We start from the raw sequence: 17331 nt of genomic DNA on the forward strand, positions 1-17331 counted from the left end.
CTTTTTGATCTCAGCAATACTGCTTATCTTGCAGAGGATGGGACTCCTTAGGTGATCCGTTGGGGCATAAAGTGGCTCTGGTTGTGATTGTATCTCAGATCTGCTTTCATGCCTATTGTCCTCCTCTTGGCTATTCAAGCTCTAATTCCTGGGGAAAAAACTCATGCAGACAGTATTACTTTACAGGAGCTGTCTGACTGGCAGCCGGTGTCAGTGCCTGGGATGCACTTGCTGCAGAGGGCTCAGCTGAGAATGTGGGCAAGCAGGTTCGATGACAAAGGCCAGCATTGTAGTGTGCCTCCTTATGTTGTTCACAGCTAGAGAAAAAGGACATTTCTTTTAACAGCACTGCAGCTTCTTCCCCAGCTCCCCTTTCCATTTCCCCAGTTAAACTTTTGCTATCACCCTCCCTTTTTGACCATGTGCCACCTTGAGATTCTCTGTGCTTCATGATGAGGTGTCAGATATTTTTTGTCTTCATTAAATCTATGCTTCCCGATTTTCTCACTGCATGAGCAAACGGCAAAGCCTTTTGTTAATCTAGCATATAGCTACTGCTATAGTAATAAGCAGATATTTTCCTGAAAGGGATACATGGATTTCTTCTTTGTGAGCCTAGTGAAAAAATATGACTAAATAATGTGAAAAATAATTGCTTATAAATTCAAGTTTATTTTTGCTGGAAAAGAAAAACTGAGATTTTCTTTTGCTGCCTGAGGAATAAAATGAAGGTGAAAAGGTTAGGTTTGCTCTGGTGATGACTAAACACAGCAATGAATTTAGAAGGCTTGGATTGTCATGCTGTATAATTGCTGAAAACTATTATTTGCTTAGAAGTCAGTAACTGTATGGTTTCCCTGGTTTCTGATTGACTGAGACATTTTATTTCAGTTTAATGTCATTTAATGTGGTATATTGGATTTGCGTGGCAAGATTTTGGTAGTGGGGGTGGTTACAGGGGTGGCTTCTGTGAGAAGCTGCCAGAAGCTTCCCCTATGTCCAATAGAGCCAATGCCAGTCCGCTCCAAGATGGACCTGCCGCTGGCCAAGGCCAAGCCCATCAGTGACAGTGGTAGCACCTCTGTGATAACGTATTTAAGGAGAGGAAAAAAAAAACACTGGGGGAAAAACAGCAGTGGAGAGAGAGGAGTGAGAATATGTGAGAGAAACATAGTAGACCCCAAGACCAGTGAAGAAGGAGGGGGAGGAGGTGCTCCAGGTGCCAGAGCAGAGATTCCCCTGCAGCCCGTGGTGCAGACCATGGTGAGGCAGGCTGTGCCCCTGCAGCCCATGGAGCTTAACGGTGGAGCAGATCTCCACCTGCAGCCCATGGAGGGCCCCATGCTGGAGCAGGTGGATGTGCCTGAAGGAAGCTGTGAGCAGGCTCCTGTCAGGACCTGTGGCCCCATGGAGAGAGGAGCCCACGCTGGAGCAGGTTTGCTGGCAGGACTTGTGACCCCGTGGGGGACCCAAGCTGGAGCAGTCTGTTCCTGAAGGGCTGCACCCCGTGGGAGGGACACACAGTGGAGCAGTTCACGAAGAACTGCAGCCCGTGGGAAGGACTCACGTTGGAGAAGTTCATGGGAGGGACCCCACTCTGGAGCAGAGGAAGAGTGTGAGGAGTCCTTCCCCTGAAGAGGAAGGAGCAGCAGAGATAATGTGTGACAAACTGACCACAACTCCAATCTCTGTCCCCCTGTGCCATTGGCGGGGAGGACATAGAGAAAATTAGGAGTAAAGTTAAGGTGAAGAAGAAGGGAGGGGTGGGGGGAAGGTGTTTTAAATATCTGGTTTTATTTCTCATTATCCTACTCTGATTTGATTGGTAATAAACTAATTTCCTCAAGTCAAGTCTGTTCTGCCTGTGACAGTAATTGGTGAGGGATCTCCCTGTCCTTATCCCAACCCACGAGCCTCTCACTCAATTTTCAATCCACTGGCTGATGAAGGGGAATGATAGTGGCTTTGGTGGGCACCTGGCATCCAGCCAGGATCAACCAACCACATGTGGTTTCCAGAAAACCACAGAAAATTGTCTATTCTAGTGCACTTCAGTTGGCCACAAATCCACATTACATTATTTTCTCACCACTTTATGACTTTTATTGGGAATGAATGTAATTTCCCTCACACAATTAAAAGACAATGTAAAGTTAATTTGGATTTCCACACTTGTGGATAGAATAATTTCTAGGAGTCATTTCTGGATTCTCCTGTTGGACACGTAGTCCATTTGTCCAAAGCCAAGAAATATTAAAATGAATAGATAAAAATCAAGATAAATCAGGGGGGGACACACCATATTAAATTATTTACCTCAGAATAAACTTCCAGCTCACCATCGCACCATCTCAGATTTCTTCAGCTACAAACCAGAGGTCTACACTAGGAAAGGGGCAGGCTGTCACTGGAAAGGTAGACGATGGGAAGCCTTTTTTCCTGTATGGCTCCCCTTCCACCTCACCTCCCCACCCTGCAGTTTGGGTTTGGTTTGCTCTGATGAAGGCAAATGATAGTTTTATATGGGAAACTATTATATTCTGATATAATAAACTGATGCACACAAAAAAGCAAAGCTATGCAGAGTGGTACCTTCTGGCCAGCTGGATCCCAGCCTTTGAGATCTCTTTTCTGGGCTATCCAAATGTGACAGCCACAGGTTTGATGTGATACAGTTTTAGTTCAGAGTCTATGCTCCAGGCACTGGAGGAAGTATCTGGAAAGGGGTAGTGTGGTGTCTGAACAGATATTTCTGATCTTCTCAAAGAAAAAGGCAGCTGGCTAGAGAAAACCACTCCAGGAACCAGACAGAGAACATCTAAACCAATAAGCGTCAAGGAGCAGGGACTGATGGAATAGCAGAGAGAATGGTAGAGAGCTCAATTCTCTTAGTCCATGTACAGGCTGGCCCATCCTGAACCTGGGCTGTACCGGAGCGTGCCTGAGCACCAGCTGGCACGCACCAAACCCACACCTAGCACAGACCCCACAGCAGCAGTGATCCCATACCTTAGCTCGGGCTCAGGCAGGGGCATGTTTCACATGCTGCCACAAGCTCAGCCACGCAGCCCACAGCCTGCAGGCTGCATCACACGGTTCCTCGTCCCCGTGTGAACAGAAAATATGTGAAGGTACACACAAGGTTAAACTCATGTTTAACCTGCTACTTAAAAAAGGGTGACAGAAGTAGGTTTTGAAGTCATTACGTAGGCATTTAAATAAATCAAAAGTGATAATGACACTGCAGTTCCATGGGGAGCTGTCAAGTATCCAATTTACATGAAATACATACTACCGGTTTACAGATATGTAAGATCTAAATGCAAGTCTTTGGATCACAGGGCCACATTTTCAGAGTAGCTCACCCAGCAGCTCCTGTTTCCACTTCTGATCACTTCCAGATGTTATCGGCACTTGCAAATTCTGTGGTTCTTACAACATGATGAGCTGTGTCATAAACAAATAACAAACACTTCTGTGGAGATGGCTGGAACGCAAACAGCAAGCCTGTGGCCTTCCCTCCTATTCCACAACTTCTGCAGAACAACTGTTTGGAGTCCCATCTAAAAAATCTGCTGGGCATTTCAGTCCTTTCTGCACCCCTGACAGGTGACCTGGTCAGAGGTAAGGAACAGGTAACAAACACAATGACTGGAGAATGTCACTAAGTCTTTCTTTGGTGTTTTTAAGTCTAATTTGGGCAACAAAGACTATTTCTCATATATATAGAGGAACACGGAGATGATTAGCTCTGCCAGTTACTAGCCTGTTGCTAATTTGTCCTTTGCAAGACATAGCCTTCGAAGCCACACTGCTTACTGCACAGAATTTCAAAACATCTCAGGGAAAACCCAAGGCAGTGATCCTCATGACAGTCTGATTTTCAGTGGAACAATGAAAGTAGTTTTAAAAGGGCTGTTTGAAGCCCTGATTTCTTATGGACAATGGATAGGGGATGCTCTAGCATCTTTGCTCTTTAATAAGAGGAAATGCCCTCTTCCAAACCATGTTAATGGCAGACTAGGATAGAAAGAAGCATCAAAGCACAGAAGGTCCTCCAAATCTCTGGTACTCACCCACACAGGGGAAGGAGGAATTTCTAGGGATAACTTTATCACTGTGCTATCTTCCAACTACCTTTTTTGGAGAGAAAGTGATATAATTCCTCATACTCTTTCCTAGGGTGCTGGAGACCTGCTTTTGCAATGGGGTAGCTCTTCCATTTAGATCTGATGGACCTCTCAAGTACCCTTCATTTGGGGCTTTTTTGTGCAGTAGCTGGAGGTACGCTTTCAGCAAGGGGGCACATAATTCCTTCCCTTGACCTGCTGCATAAAGACCATCACCAGCGAAGATGGGACAGCTGGGATGCCTGAGTCCAGATATTGGTGTCTGATCCGTATCTACATTATTAATTGAAATATAGTAATAACATTAGTAATTGCAATATAATAATGTCAACTTTATTCATGTAAGACAATATTTAAGCAAATCTAAAATTGGAAAATCAGGGGTGAAAGGCTGGGAATTTTGCTGTTGGCTTCAGTGGAGTCTGGACTGCATGATATAAGTATGAACTCACATTTTCATAACAAGAGAGCACAGGGTGGATTATGTCTGACTTACCCTGAATTGAAATGTCTGTTTTATTTCAAACTAGTTATTGAAACGTGGTTCTTCTTCAGCAGGGATTGCCCAAGGGAAAAGAAGCTCTTTCAGGGTGCTGTATTAGAGTGATCATACCTCGTTTCAATGTAATTTCTTTAGCCACCAGTACAGGGGCCTTGCAAGAACTTCATCCACCTCCAGAAAGTATGAGTTATGATGACAGACTAGGCAGAATACAAAAGCTGCCAAAAACTTGTAGTTTTCATGATCCATTCAAACTTCACATTTTAGTGAGAACATTCTGAATCTTCTGGTTTTTTTAAATATGAAATACAGAGAGTTACTGGCAAGCAGTCTTAACATGGGAAACATTAACGCATCTCACTTTTAACAGTGAAGTTCCCCTTAGAAGTTAAACCTGATCTGAACCTTGGCTCCCAAGCCAAATATTCTGTAGTTTACCTCATGTGGAGCACATTACGTTTGGCTCCAAAACAGTTTGTGTCAAAAGCAATTATTTCTTTTCTCTAATCGCAGTCACAACAACGAGCGAGGTTTAGATATAAAATAAATATACGCAACTTTCTGGCTGCCTGATGCTCTAACTGCTTCAGCCTCTGATCATCCCTGTTAAGTCTGGGAGACTATTACCTGTACACCTGAAAGAACAGGCAGATTATTGCATTCACTCTTAGCAATTAATTACATTCAAAACAATTTCTATTATTCTGAGCAAGAGAGGGAATGTTGTCCTGATAAACGTACTCATGCTGGTTGCCCTTTACAATTGATACCAAATGATTACATTTCATTTTGTTTCACTGTTTGATTTCCCCAAGTCATTTTATAATTTGAGACTTAAAGCATACACGCAGTTTTTATTACCTTTTTAATTTAGGGTGAAGTAGGTGATTTTTCTAAGAGTCAATAAATATGTGTCGCTAAGGGGTCTGGGGCACAATCCCCCCCAAATTATCCCCTTGAGCCACAAGAAGAAGCAGGTACCAGCTGCAAATCTGTAACACCTCCAGTTCCAGCTCAGCCTGCATGTCAATACCCGAGCCAGGTGGGGGGAATACCTGCCTGTTTGGGCAGACCCACGGGAGCAGGGCATGGCCAGAGCCATGGCTCTGGCCCCTCGCTGCCCCTGCACAGGCACAGCAGTGCTGGAAACCAGCCCGTCCAGTGGAAATTGTCCTTTACAGCTCCCTCTGCTAAAAGCCCAGCTTACACCAAATGGCTTGACCTCGCTATGACTTCTGACATAGTGCCTATCCTTTAAAAATCATTAAATATCCACTTCTGTTCAAGTCCTGAGGAAAAAGCAGGGCAGAAGGAAACAAACTCTCCAGTGTCATTGGTTTTTAAGTTCATGCACATCTATACTGCAGACTTAAGACTATAACTTTACTGCATTTAGCACTGGTTCCCCAGTGGTTAAGAACCTGGTTTGTGAGACAGGGCACTAGGGTAGGAGATGTTAGTAATAAATACCATGATTGCTTTTTATAATTCAATTATTTTTGTTTCTCAGCAAATTTTAAAATATTACTGTTGTGAAACATGGTATAATAATGAAACGCTAAGGGGAATGAATATACTTCTCTAGTACTATTTTGAGAAAGTCATGAAAAGCACTGCATCTTTGAGAGCACAGGGTTTTTTTTCTGTTTAATTTAATCTACATAATTAGAAGGAAAATAAGACATAAGCCTGAAATAACATCGGAATAAAACATGATCTTATGTCTAGTCACCTGCCAATTACTTCTACACTGAAAAGCAAATAAAATCCCCAAACCCCTTAAAAATTAAAGTGACAGAGATTCAGTTGTAAACCGAAACAGAACTAAAATGAAATTCACCAAACGGGATGTTCTCCCTTTCTGCTCTCTTCTGTGCTAGCACCACACAATAAATAATTCTGCTAAAAAGTCAATCCATGGAATTGCTTTATTTATTTGGGCACTACGTATGCCTTTCTCCACAGATCTGCCAAACATACCTTCCCACAGATTTGCTGCTTCAGTCCTGGGCCCCTCTTAAATGGCAGACAAGAATCCCCTATGAATTAGATTGAGACCATCATGCTCATTTTCACATTTAACCAAATCCAGATTTAAACTTACGTTTTCAAAGGTGGACGGCTAGTGGAAGGCAAGCATGTTTCATGCTTCAAGGGGAGGTAAAGTTACTCCTGCTCTACAAATGACATAAAGTAATTCCCAAAGAAATTTGACAATAATACGGACTCAGATCACAGTAAATTATATCACTTGGCAGCTAAACTGGAGAACTAAGTCCAAAATTGCCAACAAAACTCAAGACACACATTTGGATATATGGAAAGCTTTGTAATTTTTAACAGAAAGGAGCCTGCACAGGCATCTTATGAGACCCATAAAGAACCTTATCAGCTGGAAAGGAGTGTGTAAATTCTGAGGATCAGATGAAAATTTTTTACTTTTTTTTTTTTTTTTTTTAATAAAAGCATTCAAAAGGAGAAGATAGAACAGACAGACCATCTGCAGTGTAACCACATGAAAGACCCCTGGGCAAATCCAAACCCATTAGCAGAAGTGCTTGACAAATCTGCCAAAGAGCCAGATGCTGCTTATGGAGAAGTCTCTTTCCCTACTTGTCATCTGGATCCTCTGACTTCTGTTCCCAGAGGAGGACAATGATGACTGGTGCTCAGACTAAGCTGTGTGTGGAGAGAGCTGAGGCAGAGTCACCCTCTGATAAGGCTACCTTAACATAAAGAGAGGAGACCAAGTCTGAAATATTAAAACAGTTTTAACACACATGTATGTAATGTGTGGAAGATGCAGATGTTAGAACAGAAAGCAAACCTGCAATCAGTTTATTTGCATGTGGTCTCTTTTCATATGGATTTCTTTAGTTCATTCTATTCTTGTTTCCCACTTTTTTTTTCCTAATGACTGATCAGAATCTAGTAGGATGGGAAGGTGGTGATTTTTGGCATGTTAAATACTAGTACAGCATACTAACTGCATGGTGGTAGTTAAATGCTTACTGAGTACATAGACTGACTGATGGTATTTAAAATGTGTCTGAACAGGTTGTGAAGTATCTAGCCAAGAGCTTACACTTAGAAATATTTGAGGAAAAAAGTGATTCGTTTGAAAGGTAACCTGTACCAACCTCATAATAGGGGATTTGGATCTACATGGCAAGTTTTTTTAATGTCTACATTCTTCTAGGAATCTATTCAACTAGATTTGAAGTGCAAAGTAGGTGGAACAAAATACTTTTACTATTCAGACTCACCAATGGTAAAATATATTTGGAGTATATAAGAGGTCAAAGAAGCTGGAACAGAGTCTGAATTAGTTCTCCTGTGTACTGCTGTAATGTGATATGACAGAGCAAAAAATAGACCAAGGGAGAAAGAAAGAAACAGAGCTCCTTCTCATTGTGATTACATGTGCTGCACTTGAAGAACCAACACTGTCTTTTTATGGCTCAAAATCCAGTTTAATTTTAGGATAAGGCTCTGAGAAACTACTGGATTAAGTAAAAACACTTGCAGGTATAATCTTAGGTTACCTTCTTTTACTCAAAAATAGTATTTACATTATCCCAGGACATTCCTGAATGTTCAAAAATATTAAATTCTGATCGCTACATTAATTAATACAGAAATACTCTCTTTCCCTTTCTTTGAAATTCAGGAAGACTAGATGTACCAAAAAGTACTATGACTTAACAGATCAACACATTCAGCATAAATTAATCAAAATGGGGGTGGGTGCGTAGCGAGGGAGAACAGAGAGGGAAAGGGAAGTATAATGAATGCTTGTCTTCTAAAGGTCAATCACTTGGACCTTGTCCACCCTCTTTGCAGAGCCACAATATACTCACCTCACACACAAATTAATTTCAGCCAGCCTGGTGACTGCCAGACTGACATCTTGGAACTGCTGGCAATCCAAGGGCACTTCGCAGCAAGCTAACAAACGCTGGCTGGTCTATAATGCAGCATGAAGAACAGACATAAAAGTGAACTTAAATACTATCTGTCTACGCAACTGGTTATAGCTCAGGCTGAATGTTGGGCTACCAGTGCCCACCTCATGATCTGACAGAAGCAAGCTGTATCACAGGCAGGTGGGGGGGATACTTGCCCACTCACTCACATGGGTATCTGATCCATTCAAAATAGATGAGTAATAACCTAGTGCACGCTAAGCTCCTGGGATGACTTTGGTCCAGCTGCCTCCACACACCTGTAGCTCCAGCTAGAGAAAGTGGATGGGGCAGAGTGACAATAGCCTAGCAAATGGACTCAAAATCGTATTTAACTGCTGCCATCTGCATATATGTTACATTGTACCATCTGTTTATTGAGTAGTAAAGGAAGTAGAACATACATTGTTATAATTTCTGCCTGGTGTAAGAATAGCTGCTGTAGTTGCCCAAGTTATGCTCTGCAACAGCACTCACAAATGAAAGGGATGATAAAAGGGGATGCAAGATACCAATGGAGGACCTGCACCACGCACTGCTGTACCTGTGCTTCAAACAAGTTGTTTTGAAATGCTGACTAATGGATTACATTGATTATTGATAACTGATAAATCAATTTCAAGAATCTTTGATTATAATATACATGTTAAATTGTCTGTGTACATTTTTGCTTATAGGTTGCTATTTCTAGCTGAAAGTTGTTTTTAGTGTGCCTCATATGAAATTTTGGAAATTTTTGTTGTGTTCTTTTCAATTTTTCAGTAGTCTCTTTTCTGGTTTTACTTACTGTGGGTTTTCTTGGTACTGAACTGCCATTAATACTTATTTATTGACACAGCTCCAGAGCTTCATTTTTGCAAGCTTTTCCCAGACCTTATAAAGTGCAGTAAACAAGCATTTAAGTTGACTGGCACTCACCATCCCACTGCCTATGATGGCAGAATACACGTAACAGTAGTTCAACATGTGTGAGGGTGGTTTCATGGCTGGAGCATGATAAATAACTTGCATTCTTGAGCAGGCTTAGAAATCACAAGGCACTTTGGAAATAACAATTATGTTAAAAATACTAATCATATAAATACATGGGATGGTTCCAGTCCTCCTCACAATTAACCACAAAAATTCACAGAAGAAAACTTCCTTTCTCTAAAGAAGGACATGTGGAAGAAAGAATGATAAGAAGAATTTAAAACAGAGATGGGTACACAGCAATATCCTGGGAGTCACCACCTTTGCTCATATAGTAGTAATGGGTAAGCAAGTAATTACTCAAGACAATGGAAAATTTTCACACAGATCAGTCTAGGATAGCAAAAGGGACTAGATTTATGTGTGTTGGCTTCAGGATACCCTGGTTCAAATCCCCACTCCAAGAAATATGTAATACTTACATGAAATGGAATGGCTTTCATAACAACCTAATGTTTAGGGCATTTACTTAAGATATTTAAAACATAAGGCTATATACAGTGAATAAAAATATAAAATATCAACTGCTTTTTAATGCTAATATTTTTGTATTTGTTGAGTGAAAACCAGGAAAAATTAAGCGGTCATTAAAGATTTTAAGAGTAGGTGGTTCAAGCCATTATTCAATAGGATTTTAACAATTTTCAAAATACACCTAAGCCAACAGGAATGATAGCACGTTTCTAAGGGCACAGCAAATAAAAGAAATCCTTTAAATTTAAATTAGTACATTCCAGCATGCACTTGCATAGTATTTTGTATTATCTACTCTATCTCATAAATAGGACATATTCCTACCAACAGATAACAATAAACTCAGAACTGTTAGCATAGCATGTTTCTCTCTTTCTCAGAGACCTTCATCACATTTACAGATGTATTAGACTTTTTCTATTTTGAAAATCGGTTTTAAATCATTAGTGGTAGTTGGTTCTTGCATTCCAGTAGCACAAATCCATACTAGAAGGCTCTTATCTTTCATAGTGTGTGATATTAGACAAAAAGACTATGTACCTGCACTTCAAAGTAACTTCAAAATGTCCAAATTACTTCTACTAACACTTCTGTTAAAATCTTGTTTACCCTATTTTTTTTTCAATAAAGTGATATAATTTTCCAAAAAGTGTTCAAAACTTTTGTTGCTTGGTTTTGTTGCTTTCGCTTATTCCAAACTCTGACTCACCACTGATTCAGGTTAATGAAAGTCTTAACACTGACATGATCTAGCCTGGGCTCACACAGAGAAATCATTACTAATATAACAGAAAATATGCTATGCCCAATTTTAACAAAAACCCAGGAATTTGTAACATAAAAAATACATTAATTTTATTGTTAAAGCCACAGGGAACTGTTAATATAAACCATTCAAATACTTCCCTCTGATGTCATCAGTTGCCATGTGTTTGCACTCTAAATAGATTATTGTAATTTCCGTAAACATATCATATATATTTTTAGAACTCTTTGGGGTCTTGATCCAGAGCCAACAAAAACCAACAGGCAGACAGTGACCAGCTTCAACAGGCCTCGGGTAATCAGAAGACTGAATTTCTAAAGTTAACGAATGAGAACATGAGCATACAGCTAGCAGAGAGATACCACACAGATTTCTCTAAAAATAGGAAAGACTTGTGCTGCCTGAAAACTACATGCTTGAAAATACAACATACATAGCAAGGCAGCATACTCCTTCTAGCAACTGTCATGCAATTGTCGTGGATGCTGTATGTCATTCAGTTACATGTATCTGCATAGTCATCTCACTAACTATGTTATTGTGATTGACTCCAACCGTCTAATTGGCATGCAGACTAAATACATGCACCGAACCTTTAATAAGTAGCAGATTTGTATAGAACATTCTATTGACTGAAAACTAAGCCTGTGTGTCCCAGAATGTAGCCTTTATGAGAAATCTTACTCCACAACATAGTTATTTTAAAATTGGAAAGTTGTGATACCTTTTTTTGCCAGCCACTGTCTTGACTGAGAAGTCTGGGCTTGATCCTGCCAAACATTTCTCTTAGGTGAAGTGTTTATAACTATAGTGGCCTCACAGACACGAATGCTATATTTTGACCGACATACTATCCCTCCTGTTGACTGGATTTTTAGTTCCAGTTTGCAAAATTACTTGTGGCAATCTTTCAATTTCAACTTTATTTATCCTGTCTTTACATCGCAAATTTGTGTTGCTGTATCTGTTCCTCTTTATAGTTTGCCCCAAACCCAAGAAATACTAGCAGCTAGTCACAAAGTGTTTTTTCCTGGCTAAAGAATAATCTCATTTTTGCATGTATTCCCTTCTGGAACCGAACAGTTTTGCAGAAAAGCAGAATCTGTAAAAACAAAATAAATGCTTTTATTGCCTTTGCTCATTTTGTGTATCTAGATGGTCTTCTTGTAATAAATCAGCAGTGCAACAGGTGATTGCTGGTGGAGTCTGCAGGGTTGCTCAGGAGAAGAGGGATACAGTAAGCTGTCTTCACAGTCAATAGAAAGAAGATCTCATAAATGGCATCTCAGTGCCTACCTTACATGACTCTCACCAGAAAAGTCTAATCAGAGTCCTCTCAATACCTCATTTCCTCAAATGAAGCCCATTTATCACATCGTTATGATCTACAGATTATTCTGTAGGTACTGTGAAATACAGCGGAGCTACACTACTGACTCAGAAAAGCATTTAAATTACTCTTTAGCCAAGATAAGCTACATATGGTTCACAGACAACAAACCTTTACCTTCTAAAAAAACTTTTAACACATGGATGAGAAGAAAATGAGGGAGCATAATGTGGCTAAACAGCACATATGAAAGCTTGGTAGTTGAGTTTGCCCATTTTTACTGCGCAAACAGTACTATATACTTTTTCTATTACAATTGCTGAAACTTTAATGACAATTTCCATAGCTATTGCTGGCTCTTCTTGCTTGGCAGCTCAATCATAAAGCTCCTCTTCACCATGTAACAATAAACATTTGTTGTTCATCTGAACTGCAAATGAATGGGAAGGTACTGCTGGTCTCACTCACCTAGGAACTGGTATGCAGAAGGTCAACTGTGTTCAAGCAGTCATGGGAAAGGCATGACAGCTTCATCACAGAATCTGTCAGATGTCTGTAAAGCTTGGATTTGGGTTGAGGAGTTACAATGTTAGATCTGGTAAAGACGGACGTTTATATGGTATTAAAATAAAGCCAATACCTGACTGAAAGAATCAACCATCATCATCATCCTGAGATAAGACTGTAAAGGTCTTGTCGAGGGAATTAGTGAATGAAAGGGAAATCTCAGGTGTATTCTACACAGTCCAAACTGCTGAGAATGAAACACATTTGATGATCTGGTTGTCCAGAAGATGATGCAGATGCATGTTATTTTCCTTTTCATTTTTGTTAAATATATGGATGGCCATGGAACACTGTTCAGTAATGCACTCATGCAGTATTAGCGTAGCTCAGGTACAGTAAGTATAGTGAACATTGTATTAACAACAGTGCCCCTGAACTGCAGAGGAAACAAATCTTGGTCAAGTGAACTGTCTGTGAAAACTGTGGTAGTTCTCACTGGCATTCAATACTATCTATTTACTTACAAAAGCATTAATAACATCAATATTCTCTGGACATGTACATTGACTCTATATCCTGACCAATGAAAAACCCTGAGTAGGTATCAAAATGAGACCAGTAAGAAAATGTGATAGCCTATTTCTCATTCAGAAGCTTTAAGAGAGACTTTTAAGATGACAAAACAGAAACAGGAATTCATATCTTTTAAATCTTACTATGTGGTGCACTTTTAAACAGTGTGGGTGTGGAAGAATAGAAACAGCAATCATCTGATGAACAGCTGCGATTGATGCTAAGAGCCCCACTGAAACCTGTATTAAATTGAAATATTGGAGACCTTTTTTATACACATTAAAAAATCCCTCTGTGCTTTTTTGGACAGCCTGTATACTTGGCAACTGTGTCTGTGCAATATTTATCAGTGACCATCATCAATGAATTTGTAGTTCAGTAATACATAGGAACGAACTTTGTCTAGCTGGTAATAATGCAATAGCTATAATGCCTCTGATTACACTCTTCTTACAGCATCTGATAAAGCTTTAAAAGAGAGCATTTGCTAAAAAGTGGCTTATTTTCCCTTTCTTTTGCTTTTAGAAATTAAAAAAAAAAGTATATAAAGGAAAAGACAAGTCAGGAAGAATGAATATAGCTTGAGATATTGGATCCACAGGTTTGTAGTAAAAATTATGTAACAAGAATGGAGGGCTTCTTACTCCATAGGGCTTAGCTTTAACTTACCAATAAAAAGATTCATTGCCCTTCTGTAAATACAGAAGCAATGTCTTTTTGACATCACTATTTTCACAAGTTAATTTCTCAGCTAACTTTCATCCCAAGCTTACAAAACTACTTCTCAAAATCTTCAAGTTTTCCATTTTTTTCCCACATAGATGTAATCTTGACAATTTAAGATTATGGTTTAAAGAGGGAAAGTCTATAAAATATATGGCCGTTTTCCTTTACCCTTCCAGGAAAAAAAGAAACTGTGTCTCAGCAGTGAGAAAAATCTCCTAATTCTTCTGCAGACTCTTCTATCCTCTCCTTTTTATCACAGAGTAAAAAAGCATGGACTTTGAGGAAGTAGCAGAAAGCCCTGCTATATTTCTATTTTCTCTCCCTCCCCTCATTTCTTTCCTCCCTATTTCATTTTATAACCCAGAAAATTTGTTGTCTGATCTCAATTCCTGGTGTGACTTTGGTCTTACAGTGAAATCTCTGGCAGGCCTGGTGGGAAGGGAAGGAGGATTGGCAGTAGAAGAGATGTGTTCATCAAGAAGTCTGTTGTCTCAGAGAAAGATGCTGCCCTGGGTTGTGCAGCCAAACTGAATGTGCTGTAGCTGAGTGTGAGCAGGAGTCTGGAACTTAGTATCTATCCTTTTACCAGACTTTAGAACCACACATAGTCTAGTGTCTAACTCATTTCCACAGCAAGGTCTTGGGGTATGAGACTACAAGTGTAGCTTACAAGTTTTAAGGCACCAAAATGCTCCCTTATTAGAACTAAAATGGCTCATTTGATTATCTACGTAAAAGGGAGTTCATCAATTACTGCAAACAAGTTAACTTTCATGCACTGCACTAAACTTCAGCAAGCTTCTAGAACATTAAATTTAATATAGGAGCTGTTCAGCATACTCTGGATTGGTACCATTTTAAAGTATACCCGTCATATAAGAAAATTAAGAGCAATGGATGTTTACAGGCTCTGAACACAGGAATTTCTCTTCCTAAACTCTCTAGTGAATTTGATACAGGGCCAGCATGCTGGAGTTGTCACCCATGCATGTTACTCCTGTCTCATCCAGACCTGTAGTATGACAGTTGGCAAGTCCCAACCATTTACTGCCTCCATCTCACACACCAACAGCTCCAGAAAGGTGTTAAGCATTTTGAATGACTAGATGGCTATCCAGACTTTCAGGGTGAATTTGATTTTTACTACAAAATTATGATAAACAAATGCCATAATATTGATACAGCCACAATACCACCATGATTAGGTATAATACCACCATTTAGGTATAATATCTAAACATTTGGGGATAAAAGGAAGTATTCACAACCAGTTCATAGGGTTTTGGCAAAATAACTTCCAAGAAACTTTGACAGAATTTCTAAGACAAAGTCATTTGTGAATCAAAATTTGTGACAGAGATACTGAAGAGTCATGCACGTTTCCTTTTGTGTTTACAACTCCCCTGTCCATCACAGCTTCAACTCTTAACTACAGCTCCCTCTCCATCTGTGCAGTTTACATGTCTGTCAAGATAACAACCACTTTCTATAAATAAATGCTGGCAAGGTTGATTTTTTACTGCAAGTGTAGCTGGATACTTCTGGAAAGCATTTTTTGATATGCTGCATAGGTTAGTAAATTCCCTTAAAAATTTACTAGTCACATCTGCAGTTTGAATGTTTCTTTCTAAAAGACAAACCAAGGCCAAGCAAGACAAAGAATCTGCTGATACACACGTCACTCCAAAAATTCTCCTGACAAAGTTCCCACACCCAATTTAATTACTTCCCTACTGTAAAAACACTTTCCATCTGCATTTATTGTAATAGTTTCAAATCCAAAACCAACAGACTATAAAGCTAGCTAAATAAATGAATGATATTGGCCTTAGGTCCCAAGCCAGGAGCTATTCTGTAAGGCTGTGTGTCTCCAGCATTCATTTTTATGCTGATGTTTCATTTTATGTGCAATGTTTTCACTTAAGCCTTGTTTAGAGAAGAATTACCTTGCTCCAGGCTTTAAAGTTTTATGTGCTGTGCGGTGCCCTCTAGTGCCGCTCCGGCCAAAGGTCTATCAGAGATTCCCCTGCAAGACCAAAGTCGCATTGCGAATCGATATCTGACCAAAAAACCCTGCTACAGGCTGTATCGCAGCATTGCACACGCTCAGGCCAGGAACTTTATTCCAACTGTATCTGATATATCCTCAAATTGAGGCCATGGAACTCAAAATGAAAAGCATTTTTGTTTGAAAAAGCACCTTAAAAAATAAAACTACCAGATTTAGCCTCCAGGTTGACTATTTGTAACATGGGTTCCCTTTTGCACTTGGAAGAAGTATCCTGTTCTTCACACTTGGTACAAAGAATTTAACTACAGCTTACAATAAATTGCCTGATGTGAAGAGGTAATAACACTACATTGTATTCTAGGTCTTCAGGTTTGTTGCAATATCATACTCCAATTAAACTACATCAGACTATGGACTACTTTATATTTTTAAAGAACTGAGATATAATAGTCTCATTTGGACAAGTAAGACACTTAAAACTATGCACATGCACAAGTGTTTTGCTAAGTTGGGATTCTCCATGCCATCAAAGTACTTGGAAAGAGCTTGATCTTTATAATAAATTTTAATCCAAAACAGCAGCGCAGCAGATACATTTTTCATTTAGAAGTTATTAAACAAGGACTGAAGGGCAAAACATCCCTCCACTGAAGTCCAGGGCAAAACTGCTACTAACTTCGCTGGAAGAGTACTTGGACATTGAATTTTGTACTCCCTTACATACACTCAGTTCTTACCAAACTAAATGAAAGAATGTATTAATAATTGACACGAGCTCATGAAAGAAATTCAGGTGATGCACAGCACAGCTCAAGCCACATATATTGGTCTTGCATATTGCAGGTGACCCCCAGAGGATCCTGCAGCAACAGTGGCACAAAGACATAGTTAAGGATGGGACTAGGGGGCACAGCTTGAATTACTTCACTTTTCTGAGTTTTAATCACAATTTTAGTGTGATGTCAGGTTTGTTCTGTGGTTCTCTCCTCACAATTAAAGCTGAGTTTTTGTGAAACTGGAATAGGTCTTCTAAACAGAAGCAAGACAAAGATAGACAAAAAGCACTGCAAACCACCAAAAATTTAAGAAAATCATCCACTGTAGCTCAACAGCTTACTAATCAACAGGAAGGGCACACTTAATTGCACATCTAAAACAATTACTACTTCACCTGCTCAAAATTACCCATACACATATAGATATGTGCAAAACATGAAAATTAAATCAATTTCCTTTTTCCCATGTACATGAAATCAGAAAAGACTATGTTTGAAAAGTTTCTTTTTAAAGAATGTATGGCCTCTTCCCAACTTATGAACACAGTGGCATGGTTTTTGGAGGTGAAAACGAAGTTTTGATAAAGGTGAATTTCCCC

General features: G+C 39.6%; 1 protein-coding gene across 1 annotated transcript in view; it reads right to left on the reverse strand.

Moving 5' to 3' along the window:
* The window catches only part of EYA4 (EYA transcriptional coactivator and phosphatase 4), a 156052-nt gene that overhangs the window by 57228 nt on the left and 81493 nt on the right, over positions 1-17331 (reverse strand). The gene's annotated exons all lie outside the window — the stretch shown is intronic.

This window comes from Strix aluco, chromosome 3 (genome assembly GCF_031877795.1).
Source record: "Strix aluco isolate bStrAlu1 chromosome 3, bStrAlu1.hap1, whole genome shotgun sequence".
Lineage (NCBI taxonomy): Eukaryota > Metazoa > Chordata > Aves > Strigiformes > Strigidae > Strix > Strix aluco.